Raw genomic sequence first — 11,025 nt, forward strand, 5'->3', positions numbered from 1 at the left:
CCATTCTTGTTTTCACATCACTTCACGGCCTCTGTAACCTGCACCAGCACTTAGACCTCCTGAGATCTCTGTGCAGCTCCAAATCTGGCAGATTGCACTTCCCCGATTTAAACTGCTCCATCAATGGTAGGCAGGCTTTCAGCTACCTGGGTCCCAATCTCTGAGATTCCCTCCCTAAACCTCTCCACCTCTAACTCTCTTCCTCCTTCAGTTATCTGGGTCCCAAGCTCTGGAATTCTCTCCCTAAACCTCTCCACCTCGAACTCTCCTCCTCCTTCAGCTACCTGGGTCCCAAGCTCTGGGATTTTCTCCCTAAACCTCTCCATCTCTAACTCTCCTCCTCCTTCAGTTACCTTGGTCCCAAGCTCTGGGATTTTCTCCCTAAACCTCTCCACCCTAACTCTCCTCCTCCTTCAGCTACCTGGGTCCCATGCTCTGAGATTCCCTCCCTAAACCTCTATTCCTCTCTAACTCTCCTCCTCCTTTAAGATTCCCCTTAACACTAAATATTTGATGAAGAGTATTTGCTAAAACCTCATTTTGTGCCTCGACGTCAAGATGACCTCTATTCCCTGTTGGATTTATTAATGGCTGTCTAAAACCTATGTCCCTGAGTTTTGGTAACTCCCACAAGTGAAAACATCTTTTCTCCCTTTACCCTATCAAAGCCTTTCATATCCTGAAAGACACAATCTGACCATTCCTCAGTCTTCTCTTTGCAAAAGAAAAGAGCCACGGCCTGTTGAACATTTCCTGATAATACACCCTCTCAGTTCTGGTAATATTCCAGGGAATACACTTTGCACCTTCTGCAGTGCCTCGAAGTCATTTTATAATATGTACACCAAGGATCCAATCACGTTTACATAACTTCAATGTTTTACAATTCTATCCCTCTAGACACGAACACAAGCTTGTTCTTTGTTTTTTATGGATTGATGAACCTCCATCGCTGCATTTAGTGATTGGTGCAACTGTACCGTCCCATCCCTCTGTTCCTCATTCCTGTTTAGATAATTATTTTCCAAGGAGAATATCACCTTCATATTCTTCCTATTAAAACGCCCCAACTCACACTCCTCTATATTGAAGTATTGTGTTCCAAACACAGATGAGACTGCACACAGGGAGGTTAAAGTAACAGTGACCTCAGTCTTTATTAAGACACTCCAGATTGAGGAACAGGCCTTAGAGGCCGGCTTATATACAATGCTTCCAAAGGATGCTGGGATCCCTTGGGACTTCAGGGGTTGCGCGCCCTGGTGGCGGAACATGGGAGTGCATGCTTTACAGATACACAACAGAAGTTTATTTGCTAATTACACGCCCAGTCTTCAAGTTTATTATTGTATTGAATGTTTTTGCCGCTTAACTCCTCAGTGTTAACGATACACGCCCATTGTGGAAGCATCCATAAAGTTTGAAATGTCACTCCCGATTCCCGACTCCGAATTGGTTATGTAAATGTTGAACAGGAGTTGTCCCAGCACCGATGCTTGTGGAACATTACTTCTCACCTTTGCCAGTTTCGCTGCTTTTTATTTAAATTGGCTTGGAAATACACCCTAATTCACTGTTTCATTTGAATCGCTTTGCTGACCTGTGATACAGTTTTTAATGATTTGTTCATCTGAACCACAAGTTCACTTTGATCTTCTGACGCATTCAGTATCTTATTTGCTAAAGTGTAGGTGATTGTAGAATCATAGAATTGTACAGCGCAGAGAGAGTCCATTTGTCAAATCCTGCCGGCTTTGTCTCTTTGGTGGAGCTTTCCAATTAATCCGCCTCCTCTGCTCTATCCCCTGTATCTTTTTTACTTCAAGTATTTTTGGCAAATTCCCTTTTGAAAGTTATTATTGAATCTGCTTCCACCTCCCTTTCAGACAGTTTATTCCAGATCACAACATCTCGCTGTTTAAACAAAATCTTCCTTCAGTCGCTTCTGGTTCTCTTGGCAATCACATTAAATCTGTGTCCTCAGGTTACTGGCCCACCTGTCATTGGAAACAGTTGCTCCTTTACTACTTTTTTGAAACTATTTAGAACTTTGAAGACCTCTATTGAATCTCTTCTTAACCTTCTCTGCTCGAAGCACAATATACACAGCTTCTACAATCTCTCCACATAACTGAAATCCCCCATCTCTGGAGCAATTCTGGTCAATCTCCCTTAACCATCTCAGCTCAAAGGAGAACAACCCCAACATCTCCCGTCTCTCCACGTAACTGAAGGACCATATTCCGGGAACCATTCTGGTCAATCTCTCATTAACATAAGAACATGAGTACTTAAGAAATAGGAACAGGAGTAGGCAATTCGGCCCCTCGAGCCTGCTCCGCCATGCAATAATATAATGTCTGATCTGATCCTGGACTCAGCTTAACATCCCCGCCCACTCCCCATATCCCCTTATCTCCTTATCGCTTAAGAAACTGTCTATCTCTCTCTTGTATATTTAATGACCCAGCTTCCACAGCTCTCCGAGGCGGTAAATTCCACAGATTTACAACCCTCTGAGAGAAGAAATTCCTCCTCACCTCAGTTTTAAATGGGGGGCACCTTATTCTAAGTTCATGCCCCCTAGTTCTAGTCTCCCACATCAGTGGAAACATCCTCTCTGCATCCACCTTGTCAAGCCCCCTCATAATCTTACAGGTTTCGATAAGATCACATCTCATACTTCTGAACTCCAATGAAGAGAAGCCAACCTACTCAACCTTTCCTCATAAGTCTACTGCCCCATCCCCGGAATCAACCTGGTGAACCTTCTCTGAACTGCCTCCAAAGCAAATATAGCCTATCTTTAATACGGAAACCAAAACTGCACGCAGTATTCCAGGTGTGGCCTCACCAATACCCTGTATAACTGTAGAAAGACTTCCCTGCTCTTATACTCCATCCCCTTTGCAATAAAGGCCAAGATACCATTGGCCTTCCTGATAAATATCTGTACCTGTATACTATCCTTTTGTGTTTCATGCGCAAGTAACCCACGTTCCCGCTGTACTGTGGAACTTTGCAAACTTTCTCAATTAAATAATAACTTTCTCTTTGAATTGTTCTGCCAAAGTACATGACCTCACACTTTCCAACATTATACTCCATCTGCCATTTTTTTGCCCACTCACTTAGCCTGTATATGTCCTTTTGCAGATTATATGTGTCCTCCTAAACACATTGCTTTTCCTTCCATCTTTGTATCGTCAGTGAACTTGGCTACGTAACACACAGTCCCTTCTTCCATTTCGTTAATATAGATTGTAAATAGCTGGCGTCCCAGCACAGATCCTTGCGGCACCCCACTCGTAACTGATAGCCAACTTAAAAATTAACCATTTATCCCGACTCTCAGTTTTCTCTTAGTTAGCCAATCCTCGATCCATGATAAAATATTAGCTCCAACCCTGTGAACTTTTATCATGTGCAGTAACCTATTATGTGGCTCCTTACCAAATGTCTTCTGAGATTTGAAATACACCACATCCCTTTATGTACCCTGTTCGTTACATCCTCAAAGACCTTCAGCAAGTTTATCAAAATTACTTCCCCTTAATAATACATGCTCACTCTGCCTGTCCGAATATTGCTTTTCCAAATGTCCTGCTACTACTTCTTTAATAATGGACTCCAACATTTTCACAAGCACAGATGTTAGGCTAACTGGTCTATAGTTTCTTGCTTTTTGTTTGCCTCCTTTATTAAATAGTTGCGTTCAATTTGCAGTTTTCCAATCTGTGCGACCTCCCCAGAATCCAGGGAATTTTTGTAAATTCGGACCAATGCATCCACAATCCCTGCCACTGCTTCTCGTAAGTCCCGAGGAAGCAAGCCATCAGGTCCAAGGGTTAACTTGCCTTTTGTCCCATTATATTACTGAGGACCACCTCCTTTGTGATTGTGATTGTATTAAGTTCCTCCCCCCTATAGCCCCATGATTATCCACTGTTGGAATATTGTTAGTATCCTCTACCGTAAAGACTGATAAAAAAAATAATTGATCAGAGTTTCTGCCATCTCCATGTTCCCCATTACTAGTTCCCCGGTCTCGTCCTCTAAGGAACCAACATTTACTTTAGCAACTTTTTTCATTTGATATACCTACAGAAACACTTGTTCATCTCTGCTCAAATCAGAACAACACCAGCTTCTCCAGTCAATCCACATAACTGATGTCCCCATTACTGGTACTATTCTGATCAATCTGCCCTTAACATCCTCTGTTCTAAGGAGAAGAACCCCAGTTATCCAGTGTCTTCACGGTACTGAAGACCCTCATCCATGGAACCACTCTAGAATTTCTCTTCTGTACATGCTCCAATGCCTTGACATTTTTCCCAACGTGAGGTGTCTGAAATGAACACCATACCCCAGCTGAAGCCTAAGCAGTGTTTTATAATATCTTAACATGATTTCCTTGCTTTTGTGCTCTATTGCTCAATTAATGAAGCATAAGTCACAGAAGGACAATTAACATCCTTTTCACCTTGTCCGGCATCCTTCAAAGATTTGTGTAAATACACCCCCAGGTCGCTATGTCCTTGCTCTCCCTTTAAATTGTAAAATTTAGTTCATATTGCCCCTCCTCAATCTTCCTACCAACATACCTTACTTCACAATTCTCTGTGTTAAATTTAATCTGCCATGCGTCTGCCCATTTGAATCAGAGTTAGGGTTATGTCGTAAGCGAAGGGTTTGGATTTAGATTGAAACACCATCCTGGAAATGTAGATCAGGTCATGGACTTCTCTGTAGCTCTCAGGCCCTCTAGCCTGAATACAGTTGTTGGGCATTTAGGGCCTGTTTTAGGCTCCACTGATTATGTGCTTCGATTAATGTAAAGTTGGTAAGTAGCTTTTCTTTTTTTTTCTCTGTCAGTAAGTAACATTTAGCATTGTTGTTGCCAAATTAAGTTTGTCTGAGGGTTAAGTCATGGCAGGACAGCTCGGACACGTGTTAGGCTCCTCCTGTACTATGTGGGAAATCTGGGTCGCCTCCGGTGTCCCTGACGACGACGTGTGCGGGAAGTACATCCGCATCCAGCTCCTATCAGACCGCATTGCGGCATTGGACCTGCGAGTGGATGAATTCTGGTGCATCCAAGATGCTGCAAATGACGTGAATAGCACGTTTCGTGAGTTGGTCTTACCGCAGGTAAAGGGCACACAGCCAGATAGAAAATGGGTGACCAGCAGGAAGAGCAGTGCAAGATAAGTAGTGCAGGAGTCCCTTGCGGTCATCCCCCTGCAAAACAGATGCACCCCTTTGGGTACTGTTGAGGGGGATGACTCATCAGGGGAGGGGAGCAGCAGGAGACAGGTTCATGGCACCGTGGCTGGCTCTGCTGCAAAGGAGGGCAGGAAAATGAGTCGGAGAGCGATAGTGATAGGAGATTCAATTGTAAGGGGAATAGATAGGCGTTTCTGCGGCCACATCGGAGACTCTAGGATGGTATTTTGTTTCCCTGGTGCAAGGGTGAAGGATGTCTCGGAGCGGGTGCAGGACATTCTAAAAAGGGAGGTTGAACAGCCAGTTGTCGTTGTGCATAAAGGTAACAACGATATAGGTTTAAAACGGATGAGGTCCTCCGATTCAAATTTAGGGAACTAGGAGCTAAATTAAAAAGTTGGACCTCAAAGTAGTAATCTCAGAATTGCTACCAGTGCCACGTGCAAGTCAGAGTAGGAATCGCAGGATAGCGCAGATGAATACGTGGCTTGAGCAGTGGTGCAAAATGGAGGGATTCAAATTCCTGGGACATTGGAACCAGTTCTGTGGAAGGTGGGACCAGTACAAACCGGAGGGTCTGCACCTGAGCAGGATCGGAACCAATGTCCTAGAGGGGTGGGTGGGTGTTTGCACGTGCTGTTGGGGAGGAGTTAAACTAATATGGCAGGTGGATGGGAACCGATGCAGAGAGACAGAGGGAAATAAAATGGAGGCACAAACAAAAGATAGAAAGGAGAATAGTAATAGTGGAGGGCAGAGAAATCCAAGGCAAAAAACAAAAAGGGCCACATTACACAAAATTCTAAAGGGGTAAAGTGAGTTAAAATGATAAGGCTGAAGGCTCTGTGCCTCAATGCTAGTAGTATTCGCAATAATGTGGATGAATTAACTATGCAGACAGCAGTTAGCGGATATGATGTAATTGGCATCACGGAGATATGGCTCCAAGGTGACCAAGGCTGGGAAATCAACATCCAGGTGTATTCAACATTTAGGAAGAAAGGAAAAGGAGGCTGGGTGGCGTTGCTGGTTAAAGCGGAAAATAATGCAATAGTAAGGAGGGACATTAGCCTGGATAATGTGGAATCGGTATGGGTGGAACTGTGGAATTCCAAAGGGCAATAAACGTTAGTGGGAGTTGTGTGCAGACCACCAAACAGTAGTAGTGAGGTTGGGGACAGAATCAAACAAGAAATTAGAGATATGCGCAATAAAGGTACAAAAGTTATCATGGGCGACTTTAATCGACATATTGATTGGGCTAACCTAACTGGTAGAATTGCGATGGAGGAGGATATCCTGGAGTGTATTCGGGATGGTTTTCAAGAACAATATGTCGTGGAACCAACTAGAGAGCTGGCCATCCTCGACTGGGTGATGTGTAATGAGAAAGGACTCATTAGCAATCTTGTTGTGCGAGGCCCCTTGGGGAAAAGTGACTATAACATGGTAGAATTCTTCATTAAGATGGAGAGTGACACAGTTAATTCGGAAACTAGGGTCCTGAACTTAAGCAAAGGGAACTTTGACTTTATGAGGCGTGAATTGGCGAGAATAGACTGGCATTGGATACTAAAAGGATTGACGGTGGATAAGCAATTGCAAACATTTAAAGATCACATGGATAAACTTCAGCAATTGTACATCCCTGTCCGGAGTAAAAATAAAAATGGGGAAGGTGGTTCAACCGTGGCTAACAAGGGAAATTAAAGATAGTGTTAACGCCAAGGAAGAGGAATAAAAATTGGCTAGAAAAAGCAACAAACCTGAGGACTGGGAGAAATTTAGAATTCAACAGGGGAGGAATAAGGATTTAATTAAGAGGGGGGAAATAGGTTACGAGAGGAAGCTTGCAAAGAACATAAAAACTGACTGCAAAAGCTTCTTTAAATATGTGAAGAGAAAAAGATGAGTGACGACAAACGTAGGTCCCTTGCAGTCGGATTAGGTGAATTTATAATGGGGAACAAAGAAATGGGCAGACCTATTGAGCAAATACTTCATTTCTGTCTTCACGAATGAAGACACGAATGTACTAGGTGACAATTGATCTAGTGAGAAGGAGGAACTGAAGGATATCCTTATTTGGCGGGAAATTGTGTTCGGAAAGTGATGGGATTGAAGGCCAATAAATCCCCGGGGCCTGATAGTCTGCATCCCAGAGTAATTAAGGAAGTGACCCTAGAAATAATGGATGCATTGGCGATCATTTTCCAACAGTCTATCGACTCTGGATCAGTTCCTATGTACTGGAGGGTAGGTAATGTAACACCACTTTTTGTAAAAGGAGGAAGAGAGAAAACGGGTAATTATAGACCGGTTATCCTGACATCAGTAGTGGGGAAAATGTTGGAATCAATCATTAAGCAGCGCATTTGGAAAGCAGTGACAGGATCGGTCCAAGTCAGCATGGATTTATGATTTATGATTTATGATATATGTATGACAAATCTTCTGGAAGTTTTTGAGGATGTAACTAGCAGACTGGACAAGAGAGAACCAGTGGATGTGGTGTATTTGGAATTTCAGAAGGCTTTTGATAAGGTCCCTCACAAGATATTCGTGTGCAAAATCAAAGCGCATGGTATTGGGGTCATGCACAGACGTAAATAGGGAACTGGTTGGTAGACAGGAAGCAGAGAGTCGGGATAAACGGGTCCTTTTCAGAATGGCAGTCAGTGACTAGTGGAATGCCGCAGGGCTCAGTGCTGGGACCACAGCTCTTTACAATATACATTAATGATTTCGATGAAGGAATTGATTGTAATATCTGCAAGTTTGCGGATGACACTAAACTGGGTAGCGGTGTGAGCTGTGAGGAGGATGCTAATAGTCTGCAGCGTGACTTGGACAGGTTAGGTGAGTGGGCAAATACATGGTAGATGCAGTATAATGTGGATAAATGTGATGTTATCTAATTTGGGTTAAAAACACGAAGGCAGAATATTATCGGAATGGCGGCAGATTAGGAAAAGAGGAGGTGCAACGAGACCTGGGTATCATGGTACATTAGTCATTGAAAGTGGGCATGCAGGTACAGCAGGCGGTGAAGAAGGCAAATGGTATGTTGGCCTTCATAGCTAGGGGATTTGAGTATCGGAGTAGGGAAGTCTTACTGCAGTTGCACAGGGCCTTAGTGAGGCCTCAGCTGGAATACTGTGTTCAGTTTTGGTCTCCTAATCTGAGGAATGACGTTCTTGCTATTGAGGGAGTGCAGCGAAGTTTCAACAGACAGATTCTAGGGATGGCTGGACTTTGATATGAAGAGACTGGATCAACTGGGCTTTATTCATTGTAGTTTAGAAGGATGCGAGGGGATCTCATGGAAACGTATAAGATTCTGAAAGGACTGGAGAGGGTAGATGCGGGAAGAATATTCCCGATGTTGGGGAAGTTCAGAACCAGGGGACATAGTCTTAGGATAAGTGCCTGGCCATTTAGGACCGAGATGAGGAGAAACTTCTTCACTCAGTGAGATGTTAACCTGTGGAATTCCGGCCGCAGAGAGCTGCTGCTGCCAGTTCATTGGAAATATTCGAGAGGGAGTTAGTTATGGCCTTTATGGCTAAGGGGATCAAGGTGTATGGAGAGAAAGAAGGAAACGGGTACTTAGGGAATGATCAGTCATGATCTTATTGAATGGCGGTACAGGCGAGATGGGCCGAATGACCTACTCCTGCATCGATGTTCTATGTTTCTATGTTTCTATATAGCCTTTAACTGAGTGAGGAGATAACTTGATATTCAGAGTTAGTTGGAAAATGTTAAATCATTGTCGTTTTTACTGATGGTCAGCCTAAACTTTCTCATGTTCACCAGTCAGTATATAAGCAGCCTGAAAACTATTATTATTGTCCTCATTGTGTACTGCACTTCGTCATCTTGTATCAACTACAAACTATAAATGGTACCAAAGACACCCAGATCTAGGGTGCATGAATATATATCAAAAAGGACAGGCCTGCTAAAAAGATTGTAGGGAGCAGTATAGATCCATCCAGTCTGAACAACAACCAGTCATCAATGCTCTCTGTTATCTGTCTCTGAGCCATTGTCATGTCCATGCTACCCTGACCATTTAATCCCATGGGTTGGAATTTTATCCACAACAGTTAGGTGGTAGTTGTTGATACGCACTTCGAAAGTCTGTATACACATCATCAAAAACCGGATATATGGATTCCCAACACAGTGTATCACCTCGCATTCACTTCCATTAAAGTTCACTTGCCACAACTGCACAGTCTGCATGTATTCAAATGTCTATTATGAATCTCCTTTAGATAACTATCTCTTCAATATCGGATGGGGAGCATCTGTTTATTCAATAAAAACAACAATAATTAATAACGGCAGCCACCCACAGCGTTGTGGGAATTTGATCAGTCATTCCAAAGGTTAAAAGTGCAGCAGGCTCGAGGAGACAAATAACCCACTCCTGCTCCTATTCCTCACGTTATGTCACAGGGTACCGCTGATGAGCATTAAAGTTGGTGAAGATAGTATTAATTACAAATAAAAGCACCGCTGCCCTCTTAACATCAGCCTCACTTTTTGTCAATCTTTATCTAAAAATGCACCCAATATCCTCAGACGCTCCCCACCCCACCCAATATCCTCAGACCCTCCCCACCCCACCCAATATCCTCAGACCCTCCCCACCCCACCCAATATCCTCAGACCCTCCCCACCCCACCCAATATCCTCAGACCCTCCTCACCGCACCCAATATCCTCAGACCCTCCACACTACACCCAATATCCTCAGACCTTCCACACCCCACCCAATATCCTCAGACCCTCCACACTACACCCAATATCCTCAGACACTTCCCACCACACCAAATAAACTCAGACCCTCCCCACCCAATATCCTCAGACACTCCCCACCCCACCAAATATCCTCAGACCCTCCCCACCCAATATCCTCAGACCCTCCACACCCCCCCAATATCGTCAGATCCTCCCCACCACACCCAATATCCTTAGAACCTCCCCACCCCACCCAATATCCTCAGACCCTCCACACCCCACCAAATATCCTCATACCCTCCCCACCCAATAACCTCAGACCCTCCCCACCCAATATCCTCAGACCCTCCCCAGCCAATATCCTCAGATCCTCCCCACCCCACCCAATAACCTCAGACCCTCCTCACCCAATATCCTCAGACCATCCACACCCCACCCAATATCCTCAGATCCTCCCCACCACACCCAATATCCTCAGACCCTTCCCACCCCAGCCAATATCCTCAGACCCTTCCCACCCCACCCAATATCCTCAGACCCTCCCCACCCCACCCAATATCCTCAGACCCTCCACACCCCACCCAATAACTTCAGACCATCCACACCCCACCCAATATCCTCAGACCCTCCCCACCCAACCCAATATCCTCAGACCCTCCCCACCACACCCAATATCCTCAGATCCTCCCCACCCCTCCCAATAACTTCAGACCATCCCCACCCCAGCCAATATCCTCAGACCCTCCCCACCCCACCCAATATCCTCAGACCCTCCCCACACCACCCAATATCCTCAGACCCTCCCCACCACACCCAATAAGATCAGACCCTCCCCACCCCACCCAATATCCTCAGACCCTCCCCACCACACCCAATAAGATAAGACCCTCCCAACCCCACCCAATATCCTCAGACCCTCCCCAGTTATGTTGCCTCTAATTGTTTTTACTGAGCGGACCAGAAACTACTTTTTGCGCGACCTTTTCACCTCTGGGCAAAGTTTGCAACAACATTATATGCAACAACGTTTACAACAACAACAGCA

The sequence above is a fragment of the Pristiophorus japonicus genome, unplaced genomic scaffold (assembly GCF_044704955.1).
Source record: "Pristiophorus japonicus isolate sPriJap1 unplaced genomic scaffold, sPriJap1.hap1 HAP1_SCAFFOLD_66, whole genome shotgun sequence".
Classification (NCBI taxonomy): domain Eukaryota; kingdom Metazoa; phylum Chordata; class Chondrichthyes; family Pristiophoridae; genus Pristiophorus; species Pristiophorus japonicus.